This window comes from Oncorhynchus masou, chromosome 20 (assembly GCF_036934945.1).
Source record: "Oncorhynchus masou masou isolate Uvic2021 chromosome 20, UVic_Omas_1.1, whole genome shotgun sequence".
In the NCBI taxonomy this organism is placed as follows: Eukaryota; Metazoa; Chordata; class Actinopteri; order Salmoniformes; family Salmonidae; genus Oncorhynchus; species Oncorhynchus masou.
The window spans coordinates 13,241,865-13,255,566 of NC_088231.1; positions in this window are offsets into that span (position 1 = coordinate 13,241,865).

Genomic DNA, 13,702 nt, shown 5'->3' on the forward strand with positions numbered 1-13,702 from the left:
TTGGCTTGGTAAACACATGTTTACATTGCCAAAGCAAGTGAAGTAAACAAAAGTAAGAAGGCACAAAACAAGATAAACAACAAATGAACAGTAAACATTGCAGCTAAAGATAAAGAGATAAAGTGTTATATTATCAGCTATGTACAGGGTTTTAGCTGTGTGCAAATAGTTGTAGTATGAATAGTAGTGGAGGATAAATAAACAGATACAGTGCCTTGCGAAAGTATTCGGCCCCCTTGAACTTTGCGACCTTTTGCCACATTTCAGGCTTCAAACATAAAGATATAAAACTGTATTTTTTTGTGAAGAATCAACAACAAGTGGGACACAATCATGAAGTGGAACGACATTTATTGGATATTTCAAACTTTTTTAACAAATCAAAAACTGAAAAATTGGGCGTGCAAAATTATTCAGCCCCCTTAAGTTAATACTTTGCAGCGCCACCTTTTGCTGCGATTGCAGCTGTAAGTCGCTTGGGGTATGTCTCTATCAGTTTTGCACATCGAGAGACTGACATTTTTTCCCATTCCTCCTTGCAAAACAGCTCGAGCTCAGTGAGGTTGGATGGAGAGCATTTGTGAACAGCAGTTTTCAGTACTTTCCACAGATTCTCGATTGGATTCAGGTCTGGACTTTGACTTGGCCCTTCTAACACCTGGATATGTTTATTTTTGAACCATTCCATTGTAGATTTTGCTTTATGTTTTGTATCATTGTCTTGTTGGAAGACAAATCTCCGTCCCAGTCTCAGGTCTTTTGCAGACTCCATCAGGTTTTCTTCCAGAATGGTCCTGTATTTGGCTCCATCCATCTTCCCATCAATTTTAACCATCTTCCCTGTCCCTGCTGAAGAAAAGCAGGCCCAAACCATGATGCTGCCACCACCATGTTTGACAGTGGGTATGGTGTGTTCAGGGTGATGAGCTGTGTTGCTTTTACGCCAAACATAACGTTTTGCATTGTTGACAAAACGTTCAATTTTGGTTTCATCTGACCAGAGCACCTTCTTCCACATGTTTGGTGTGTCTCCCAGGTGGCTTGTGGCAAATTTTAAACAACACTTTTTATGGATATCTTTAAGAAATGGCTTTCTTCTTGCCACTCTTCCCTAAAGGCCAGATTTGTGCAATATACGACTGATTGTTGTCCTATGGACAGAGTCTCCCACCTCAGCTGTAGATCTCTGCAGTTCATCCAGAGTGATCATGGGCCTCTTGGCTGCATCTCTGATCAGTCTTCTCCATGTATGAGCTGAAAGTTTAGAGGGACGGCAAGGTCTTGGTAGATTTGCAGTGGTCTGATACTCCTTCCATTTCAATATTATCGCTTGCACAGTGCTCCTTGGGATGTTTAAAGCTTGGGGAATCTTTTTGTATCCAAATCCGGCTTTAAACTTCTTCACAACAGTATCTCGGACCTGCCTGGTGTGTTCCTTGTTCTTCATGATGCTCTCTGCGCTTTTAACGGACCTCTGAGACTATCACAGTGCAGGTGCATTTATACGAAGACTTGATTACACACAGGTGGATTGAATTTATCATCATTAGTAATTTAGGACAACATTGGATCATTCAGAGATCCTCACTGAACTTCTGGAGAGAGTTTGCTGCACTGAAAGTAAAGGGGCTGAATAATTCTGCACGCCCAATTTTTCAGTTTTTGATTTGTTAAAGTTTGAAATATCCAATAAATGTCATTCCACTTCATGATTGTGTCCCACTTGTTGTTGATTCTTCACAAAAAAATACAGTTTTATATCTTTATGTTTGAAGCCTGAAATGTGGCAAAAGGTCGCAAAGTTCAAGGGGGCCGAATACTTTCGCAAGGCACTGTACATATTGATAGTACTTACAATGTTGTTCGTGCTGTACTGGTTATCCTTTTCTCATGGTAACAGGCCACAAATCTTACTGCACGCTACTGTATTTCCCTTAACACATATGGGAGTTTATCATCGTTTGATTAAAAAATAAGAATAATAATCTTTGTGAGTCCGTACAATCTGTGGGAAATATGTATCTCAAAGGGGGTCATACATTTGGCAGGAGGTTAGAAAGTGCAGCTCAATTTCCGCCTCATTTTGTGGGCAGTGTGTAAGGCTATGTACATGGTCACTGTACGTGGTCACTCATTGTACATGGTCAAGGATTTTCTTCATTTTGGGTCAGTCACAGAGGTCAGGAATGATTCATTCTCCCACAGTCTCCCGCCTTCGTAGTTATTATATTACAATATCAAACTGTAGAAGTAGGTATTCCAGATAGCATTCCAATTTGCTTGTTTTTTTGGTTAATTCTTTCCAGTGTGTCAACTAGTTATCGTTTGCTTTCTCAGAATTTGGTTGGGTCTGAATGTGTTTCTGACCTGGGGCTCTGTGGGGTCTTTTTGTGTTTGTGAACAGAGCCCCAGGACCAGCTTGCTTAGGGGACTCTTCTCCAGGTTCATCTCTCTGTAGGTGATGGCTTTGTTACGGAAGGTTTGGGAATCGCTTCCTTTTATTTAGTTGATGAATCTAACTGCTCTTTTCTGGATTTTGATCATTAACGAGTATCGGTCTAATTCTGCTCTGCATGCATTATTTGGTATTTTACATTGTACACAGAGGATATTTTTATAAAATTCTACATGCAGTCTCAATTTGGTGTTTGTCCCATTTTGTGAATTGTTGGTTGGTGAGCGGATCCCAGACCTCACGACCATAAAGGGCAAAGGGATCTATAACTGATTCAAGCATTTTTAGCCAGATCCTAATTGGTATTTCAAATTTTATTTTCCTTTTGATGGCATAGAAGGCCCTTCTTGCCTTGTCTCTCAGCTCATTCACAGCTTTGTGGAAGTTATCTCTCTCTCTCTGTTCTCTCTCTCTCTAACTATATTTCTCTCTTCTCTCTGTCTCTAACTCTCTTTCCTGGTACTCACTCTCTCTAACTTTCTCTCTCTTGCTCTGATGTGGGTGTTGGGTGGGGTTCTGTAATTGTGTGTGAGAGGAGCTGGTCTGTTTTCACCGATAACCTTAACTGGTCTCTATTTTCACTGGACATATCCACCAGCTGTTCAGTCAATCAGATTAATTTGCCCTCGTAACCCTTGAACTACACCACTGAATTCCGATGTATTCGTCTTCTATACATTTCCCAAACCCCCTGAAACATTACTTGTCGAGAAGTATTATATTGCTGTTTTGGGATTCATTCCCAGTGGGCAAAACTGGTTGAAATGTCCAGATCCTTTTTTAATCTGGTTGCAGTATACTGCTGGATCATCTAGGGTAGAATGTGTGGGTACTCTTATCCTGACCTGAAGTCTGAGGTGAGGTGACTGTTTTAATTAGGTGAAGGAGAAGCTGTCAGTCACGTGTGATTGGCAGACTAAGTGATATGTAATGCACTCCCTTCAGTATCGGAGTCCCTGGGGCTTGATTCATGGTGGGCATTTAGTCAAGCTCATTGCAGTAATGCACAATCCAGAGTGTGAGCCAATGATTCAGTCACTACAATAAGAATTTGGTGGGTGCTTATATTTGTCCTTTTTCACACATGTACTAGTATGTATTATACACATGTGAATTGGAAATGTGTTTTTTGATCAGCCATTATCAACAGCGACCCTGGAGCAATTAAGGCTAAGTGCCTTCCTCAAGTGCCACGGACAGATGTTTCACCTCGGGACTTGAACTAGTTAATGGTCCAACACTCTAACTGCTAGGCCACCTCCCGCCACTATTCACACAATGTCTTGCTGACGTTTCACGACTCAGTCTAGGACTCAAACTTTAACAGAGGAGGGTCCGGTTTCAGAACCTGAAAATGGACTCAAGAGTGCAGCATATACAGATTCCACCAAATGGCAGAAAATACTCACACTTCTGGCCCATTTTAGACAAGAGTACACCCAATGCATGTTTTCTATTTTTGGATGTTAGATCAGTGAGTGTACACACAGCTAATAATACAGAACATTTCCATGTGTAATACACAGTACATTAAGGTAAACTTTATGTATACAAAATATCCATGGTAAGCCGCTAAAGCATATATAAACTCCATATTCCATTCTGTTACCCTCTCTCTCTCTCAGCTAAGTACTCAATTCATCCAAAGTCGACGGCAGCACATCAATGACTAGAACGCGTCTTTCATGAATCATTTCACAGCTCTCTCCCATGCGTGTCTGCATTCGCCCCCCCCACCCCCCATCGACAACAATCAAGATGCCTAAAACCTCCCCATGGCTTAGCAATGACTTTCTCTCATAGCAAGGCAAACACAATCTCACCGGTACAGTACACACACACACACACACACACACACACACACACACACACACACACACACACACCTCAGTTGAAATGCCTGGAGCCAGAGTGTTTATTCGCAGGACCCAAGATATGCCGGTGGCTCTCAGTGTGTGTTCTGGAACACTGTTAGTGTTCTGTGGTATAAACCTGAAGATAGCAAGGCTTTAGTGGCATGGTAAACAATTATTCTGTCAGGCTGTAGTTGCATCTGAATCCAGACTGATATAGGGGCATTAGATGGATGTTGTAACTATTATTCCTGTGGGTGAATGGATCGTCTTCATGTCCGGTGTTGATTGATGTAGATGGAAACTTTTGTCTAAACCCAGTGTTTACACATTACTTTGAGGCCCTGGTTTTCATCTGTGTATCTGTGCTGGTTCCTCAGGGAGAGGCTTTGAGTGGGAATGGTAACTTTGGCAGGTTTGGGCCTATAGGTGTGTGCGTTGTGGGATCAGTGTTAGAGGTGGCAGATTCTCAGTGAGTTGAGGCTCTCTGGGACGATAGTCCTCACGGTGGGACACCAGATGGGCACAGCTGCTGCTCCTTACAGCTGTATCTATCCCCCAAGGGGTGTGTGTGTGTGTTTGTGCGTGTATGTGCGCATGTGTATATGTACCTGTAGGGACTGTATTAGTAATAATAAGAATTTACACCGAGGCCATAACCTATTCTCCATTTAAATTGAACAACAGGACTGGACTAATAATGAGAGGACCCATTGCCTTTCAAAATGTATTCCCTCCTCTTTGACCTCTCCTCCAGCTCATTGAGAATGTGCGATTACATTAGTTAGGTAAGTATGTACATTCATCTACGTGTGTGTGTGTGTGTGTGTGTGTGTGTGTGTGTGTGTGTGTGTGTGTGTGTGTGTGTGTGTGTGTGTGTGTGTGTGTGTGTGTGTGTGTGTGTGTGTGTGTGTGTGTGTGTGTACATGCATTCATTCCACGCATTCCACGTGTATACCATGTAGATGAGCCAGGCAGAGTGAGTACCTCCTCTGGTCTGGTGATAGTATATAGACTATAGAGAATGGCTGGCTGAAGGCCTTCTCATCCATCTCAGTGTGTAAGTTGCTCCATTAAGGCCTCCAGAGAGAGGAGGTGACTCAGACATTTACACACGGTCTGCTGCTTTGAGGCCACAGAGGCCTGGGGACAGATCATTCTCATCCAGCCTTTGAATAACCCAATTTACACTTCCTGTATTGGCCCCCCAGAGAGAGACGCCATCACTACAAAACATACCTATAGTGTCTGGTTGTTGTTGTGGGAAAAATCAGTCATCGCCAGATATTATTCCATGGTTGCCATGGAGCTGTGCGGTATCCTAGGCAGAGAGCTTTGTAAATATTGTACATACACAGAGTGTACAAAACATTAGGTACATCTGTACTTTCCATGACATTGACTGACTAGGTAAATCCAGGTGAACGCTATGATCCCTTATTGATGTCACCTGTAAAAATAAACCTCAATCAGTGTTGATGAAGGGGGGGAGACAGGTTTGAGACATTGACAAAATATAAGTGCCTTTGAACGCGGCATGGTAGCAGGTGCCAGATGCACCGGTTTGAGTGTGTCAAGAACTGATACGCTGTTGGGGTTGTCACATTCAACAGTTTCCCGTGTGCATCAAGAATGGTTCACCACTCAAAGGACATTCAGCCAACTTGACACAACTGTGGGACGAATTGGGGTCAACATGATCCAGCATCCCTGTGGAACGCTTTCGACACCTTGTAGAGTCCATGCCCCGACAAATCGAGGCTGCTCTGAGGGCAAATGTTTTGTAAACTCAGTATTTTTTGGAAAAGATTGATAACTATATCCTGTAGTCATGGCTCTCATAGTTGCAGGATAGTGATGAAAAGTCGATCTTTTGGCTTGATCGCTAGCTAGCTGGCTGTTTAGATTCAAATCATTTTTGTTTGATCTGTTCGAAAGTATTACACCAAGGACTGCATGTTGTGTCCAGAGGTGACAGAGGAAGTCCAAGGACTGCATGCGGTGTCCAGAGGTGACAGAGGAAGTCCAAGGACTGCATGCTGTGTCCAGAGGTGACAGAGGAAGTCCAAGGACTGCATGCTGTGTCCAGAGGTGACAGAGGAAGTCCAAGGACTGCATGCTGTGTCCAGAGGTGACAGAGGAAGTCAGGACTGCATGCTGTGTCCAGAGGTGACAGAGGAAGTCCAAGGACTGCATGCTGTGTCCAGAGGTTACAGAGGAAGTCCAAGGACTGCATGCTGTGTCCAGAGGTTACAGAGGAAGTCCAAGGACTGCATGCTGTGTCCAGAGGTGACAGAGGAAATCCAAGGACTGCATGTTGTGTCCAGAGGTTACAGAGGAAGTCCAAGGACTGCATGCTGTGTCCAGAGGTGACAGAGGAAGTCCAAGGACTGCATGCTGTGTCCAGAGGTGACAGAGGAAGTCCAAGGACTGCATGCTGTGTCCAGAGGTGACAGAGGAAGTCCAAGGACTGCATGCTGTGTCCAGAGGTGACAGAGGAAGTCCAAGGACTGCATGCTGTGTCCAGAGGTGACAGAGGAAGTCCAAGGACTGCATGCTGTGTCCAGAGGTGACAGAGGAAGTCCAAGGACTGCATGCTGTGTCCAGAGGTGACAGAGGAAGTCCAAGGACTGCATGCTGTGTCCAGAGGTGACAGAGGAAGTCCAAGGACTGCATGCTGTGTCCAGAGGTGACAGAGGAAGTCCAAGGACTGCATGTTGGGTCCAGAGGTAACAGAGGAAGTCCAAGGACTGCATGTTGTGTCCAGAGGTTACAGAGGAAGTCCAAGGACTGCATGCTGTGTCCAGAGGTAACAGAGGAAGTCCAAGGACTGCATGCTGTGTCCAGAGGTTACAGAGGAAGTCCAAGGACTGCATGCTGTGTCCAGAGGTGACAGAGGAAGTCCAAGGACTGCATGTTGTGTCCAGAGGTGACAGAGGAAGTCCAAGGACTGAGGTGGTGTTTTCGCCATGGCAATCTGAGAATCTCCTGAATGACAGAACTTGTTTTCCGTGTCCATAGGTCGAAGAATGATGGATGTGCTGTATTTGCGAGTAGTGACAATTTGAAAGGGAAAACTGAACAGCTCACTGATTGCCGTAGAGGAAATAAGCTTCAATCTGCTTTCTTTTCACAGTCAGTGGTCCAACAAATGTTCCTTGTGAGTTATCATGTGTTCACTCACTGAGCATACAGTACGTGTCTCAATGCAAATATCAAAGTCCCGTCAAAGAGCTTCAAGGTACGGGGCGACAATGTTGTGGCTCCAACAGGCCACACATCTGTGCCAAAATACCTTACACCTCATTAGAATCAGTCAGCGTGACGAAATCTGAAACTTTTCTCCAACAACAGCAGAAAAGACAACAACATGGGTATGATGTGCCTCTGGGACAACATATTGTTTCAGACAAAACTTGACTTACGTTGGCGTTTTAATGGTGATCATTTGTACCTACATATGATCTCCACTAAAGAACCATTCGGACTGTGAAAGCATCTGGTTAATTAATATGATACAAAGACATGCAACACTCCTTCCTCCAACTGCTCTTTAACAGCTAGTAAAACCAAATGCATGCTCTTCAACCTTTCGCTGCTCGCACCCGCCCGCCCGACTAGCATCACCACCCTGGACGGTTCCGACCTAGAATATGTGGACAACTATAAATACCTAGGTGTCTGGCTAGACTGTAAACTCTCCTTCCAGACTCATATTAAACATCTCCAAACCAAAATCAAATTTAGAATCAGCTTTCTGTTTCGCAACAAAGCCTCCTTCACTCACGCTGCTAAATTTTATTTACTTTTCTGCTCTTTTGCACACCAGTATCTCTGCTTGCAAATCATCATCTGCTCATTTATCACTCCAGTGTTAATCTGCTAAATTGTAATTATTTTCTCCTATGGCCTATTTATTGCCTACCTCCTCATGCCTTTTGCACACACTGTATGTAGACTTACTTTTCTCTACTGTGCCATTGACTTGTTTATTGTGTTATTGGCTTGTTTATTGTTTACTCCATGTGTAACTCTGTGTTGTTATCTGTGTCACACTGCTTTGCTTTATCTTGGCCAGGTCGCAATTGCAAATTAGAAATTGTTCTCAACTAGCCTACCTGGTTAAATAAAGGTGAAATAAAAAATAAAAATAAAATTGCTGCAACATTTAAATGAATTGCTGGCAGCAATATTCAGCCAAGAGTAAAACACACATAGCCTTTTTCTGTTTGATAAAGTGCTTTAGCGTTGCCTTTCCCGACCTTTATCAAATCAATCGTATTTAATCCCTGACTAGCCTGCCAGTGCTCATGATATGCAGTTCTACCATAATTCAATTAATTTATCAGGTGGAGTAATTTGCATTTGCAATTCTACAGGCACTTCACTTAAATAAAGTGGAGGAAAAGTCAGTTGAATTAGCCACGGCGCTTGTTAGCCAATGGGATGATCTGGCATTCTCTCCATCGTCTCCTTCTCAAAACCCATTGGAGGAGAACGGTAGAGAGGCGAGAGAACGGGAAGAGTATGCAATTGAGATCTTCCCAATCTATCATCAACTACTCAGTGAAATCATTGACAGTCTTCTTCCTCCCTTCCTCCTCTTCCACCCTCAAAATGAACACTCAAACTCCCCATGAACAGTTTTTATCTGCAGAAAATAAATTATTTTAAGGAATGCAGATTCCAGAATAATCATTGGTCTGTGTAGCCTATCGAAAGTAAACCCAGCACAGGACACAAACTCATTTGGGGTTGTTTATTCTGACAAAGCTTAAATTTAAAAATAGGATCATGTAGAAGGGAAGTCACCATCAAGTAAAGTTCAGTCTAAATCACAATCAAGTGAAATAAATCTGCATGAAAACAGTCTGAGTACAATAAGTACAAAGTGAAATGCCTAAACGGTAGTGGCTCTGCTTTCTATAGAATAACACAAGAAAATACAGAGACCGCAATGTTCACAGTTAGAAAGGACTTTCTGACATTTCAAATATCTGGGTACAAGATGTCTATAAATAAAATGACATTGTGAATGAAAACAAAAATAAATGTTGTCATAAAACAATGTGAATACTTACAAAGACTGTCCAGGTGATACCCTAACACCACATGGAACAGTAGATCCTCATCTCACCCATACTGCACTGGGGGAAATGTCATATCAACAGTTACAATTAAAAAATGAAACAAAATACAACACCCTTTAGCTTTACACGAAATAGAATGTAATTCTGATAATTACTCACGCTTCAAATAATGTTATCATCAACTCCACAACGTGGTCCCGAGAGCACTGGTGTTCAGCTAGCAAGAAGCTAACATCCTCATGTCAACCTGAAAGTATCAACAGGCTAACATGGCCATCTGGCATAAATATTACAAAACAAACTCTTATACACTGCAGATTATGCAACATATGATATATTCCTGTACAAGAGTAAGATAAAAAAGTATAATTTACCCGTTTAAAGTAGCGTTGGACCCACGGTGGATTTCAACAGCTCTCCAGTGAAATTGCTTGACCTCACTCTTACACACTACACACACCTTATTTATGGATCTCTTAAAGGGACAGTGCCATCTAGTGGATATAAATGAATACAGCTATGTGCTTTTACCACCTGGCTACATCTGTTTTCCCAATTAAATTGCAGAGCATCATTCCAATAGCCAACTAGATACTTAATTTCTTTCATATGAAATGATATGATATGCAATCTGACTACTATTAACGACATATAACATAAGAGATTTATTCCCTTTGCAGAACAGAAGTCAGTGTTTCTCACAGAATCAGCTAATTACATTATGGAACTCAATTGTCTCGTAGTCTAGGACTATTGCCTTATCCTACAGTTCTTCCTTTAGAAGCGGCACAGCATGTTGTAGCCTTCGAGAAAAAACACATTAGCATTCTGCTGTATGCCTACCTGTCAATAGTGAGTAGCAAACCAATTACTCAACCAATTCAGTTTGAGTATTGAATTTTTAATTGCATTACATCATTCTTTTATCCGCCATTTACTGAAGAGCTAAACACAAGCTTTTAAATTCTCATGTTTGACCTTGCTTTTATTAATATGTCATGTCTGCTGAACCATGGGGAAGGCATTGCTTGTGAAACGTGCCTTGTTCTCAGTCGAGCAATGATGAATGCCTCCTTGCATCACACATTGGACAAGAACCAATCATAAAGCCTTTCGATTAGGAAAGCAATATTTAAATAGTGTGTGTTTCGTACGCTTCTGAAAAATGGAATGTTCAGTCATTTTCCTAAGGTCACTGCAGGGAAGAAACAAATGAGTGGAATGTTTAGTCAGGTATAAAAATAAAAATGTTCCATTGATTAATCTCTCTACCTGCTCATAATGTAATAATGAGACTGGCTGCCTGTTGAGAACAAGTGACAGGCAGAACCTCCCACCCACACAGCAACCCCCTCCTCTATATTCCACACACCAGAATTCAGTATTTTATTCTATCATTGCCATGTGAGTGCACAAAACAATCGGTGAAAATAAATGAATGACACAACTGTACCAAAAATGATCAAAGTTTAAGTATTCAAGTTTATGTATTCAAATATTTCCAGGTTGGTTTGCACAGCAGTTTCACAAGGTGTTCATTATTGTAAGTTGTATGGTATCCTTTGATGGTATTTATTTGTTCCACATGATTCATTGTTGTATCCTAGGACCTACAATAAATACACATATACACTACTGTTCAAAAGTTTGGGGGCACTTAGAAATGTCCTTGTTTTCCATGAAAACATGCATGAAATTAGTAGCAAAATGAATAGTAAAAATCGTCAAGAAATTGACAAGGTTATAAATAATGATTTCTAATTTAAATAGTAATTGTGTCCTTCAAACTTTGCTTTTGTCAAAGAATCCTCCATTTGCAGCAATTACAGCCTTGCAGACCTTTGTTGCATTCTCGTTGTCAATTTGTTGAGGTAATCTGAATAGATTTCACCCCGTGCTTCCTGAAGCACCTCCCACAAGTTGGATTGGCTTGATGGGCACTTCTTATGTACCATACGGTCAAGCTGCTCCCACAACAGCTCAATAGGGTTGAGATCCGGTGACTGTGCGGGCTACTCCATTATAGACAGAATACCAGCTGACTCTTTCTTCCCTAAATAGTTATTGCATAGTTTGGAGCTGTGCTTTGGGTCATTGTCCTGTTGTAGGAGGAAATTGGCTCCAATTTAGCGCCTTCCACAGTGTATGGCATGGCGTTGCAAAATGGAGTGATAGCCTTCCTTCTTCAAGATCCATTTTACCAAGTACAAATCTCCCACTTTACCACCCCCAAAGCACCCCCAGACCATCACATTGCTTCCACCATGCTCGATAGATAGCGTCAAGCACTCTTCCAGCATCTTTTCATTTTTTCTGTATGTCACGAATGTTCTTCTTTGTGATCTGAACACCTCAAACTTAGATTAGTATGTTCATAGCACTTTTTTCCAATCTTCCTCTGTCCAGTGTCTGTGTTATTTTGCCAATCTTTATCTTGTCTTTTTATGGCTTTTTCTTTGCAACTCTGCCTAGAAGGCCAGCATCCCGGAGCCACCTCTTCACTATTGAAGTTTAGACTGGTGTTTTGTGGGTACTATTTAATGAAGCTGCCAGTGAGGTGTCCGTTTCTCAAACTAGACAATCCAATGTACTTGCTCAGTTGTGCATCGGGGCCTTCCACTCCTCTTTCTATTCTAGTTAGAGCCAGTTTGCGCTGTCCTGTGAAGGGAGTAGTACACAGCGTTCTATGAGATCTTCAGTTTCTTGGAAATTTCTCGCATTGAATATCCTTAATTTCTCAGAACAAGAATAGACTGACGAGTTTCAGTCTTAGTTTCTGGCCATTTTGAGCCTGTAATCGAACCCACAAATGCTGATGCTACAGATACTCAACTAGTCTAAAGAAGGACAGTTTTATTGCTTCTTTAATCAGGACAACAGTTTTCAGCTGTGCTAACATACTTGGAAAAGGGTTTTCTAATAATCAATTAGCCTTTTAAAATGATAAACACAGGAGTGATGGTTGCTGATAACGTGCATCTTTACACCTATGCAGATATTCCATAAAAAATCTGCCATTTCCAGCTACAATAGTTATATTCAACATTAACAATGTCTACACTGTATTTTTGATCAATTTTATGTTATCTTAATGGACAAAAAAAATGTTTTTCGGTGACGCAGTGGTTAAGGTTGCTGTACTGCAGCGTCAGCTGTGCCATCAGAGACTCTGGGTTCAAGCCCAGGCTCTGTCGCGACCGGGAGGTCTGTGGGGTGACGCACAATTGGCCTAGCGTCGTCCGGGTTAGGGAGGGCTTGTCCGGTAGGGATGTCCTTGTCTCATCGTGCACCACTGACTCCTGTGGCGGCCCGCGCGCAGTGTGCGCTAACCAAGGTTGCCAGGTACACGGTGTTTCCTCCGACACATTGGTGCGGCTGGCTTCTGAGTTGGATGGGCGCTGTGTTAAGAAGCAGTGCGGCTCGGTTGGGTTGTGTATCGGAGGACGCATGGCTTTCGACCTTCGTCTCTCCGGTACTGGAGTTGTAGCGATGAGACAAGATAGTAGCTACTAAAACACTTGGATTCCATGAAATTGAGGAGAAAAAGGACTAAAAAAAAGTTTTTTTCTTTCAAAAACAACGACATTTCTAAGTGACCCCTAACTTTTGAACGGTAGTGTATATTCAAACACAAGTGTGTACTAATGAGCTATGCGAGATGGAAAACAAATGATCATAATAGAGGACTGATGAAATGATTCCAGTGTAGACAAGGGAAGGGCAGGTTACAATATAAACATGACAGCCAGACAAGCCAGTGTATGAATCAAACTGATTTGCAAATGAATGGAGTGGATATTAGTTGACTTCCTGATCTGTAAGGTAACTTTAATGTGTCAAGCAGATTACACGTTTTCTTTGCCATTTCCCGAAACGTAGCAACGTTAAAGCCATAGATGTCATGTTGTAATGTTAACAAGGTACCCAAAAGTAGTTTGAAATAATGTTTTCATTTTATTAGCTAAACAAAACTTGTTTAAACAGCGTAATTGTCACGGAAATCAGCCTTGTTTGCATAGCGATGATGAAAAGAACGGCATTGAGGCTGTAATGATCTCCAAAATTCGAATCATTAGGTCCTCACACTGTTGATATAGCAATGGACACGCATAGTTTATCGAATCCCATTGTGACGTAGAGGGGGACATTATTTGTCATGACAGGCCACTGACTCCAAAAAATGTAATATGACAAAAAGCACAATTTTGTTTGAAAAGAAATAATAGGAACTCAGTCTGGTCTTAACTTACTATTGAGAGTAAGAATAGTAGAACACACCAGGTGCAATTTCAAAAACGTTGTTA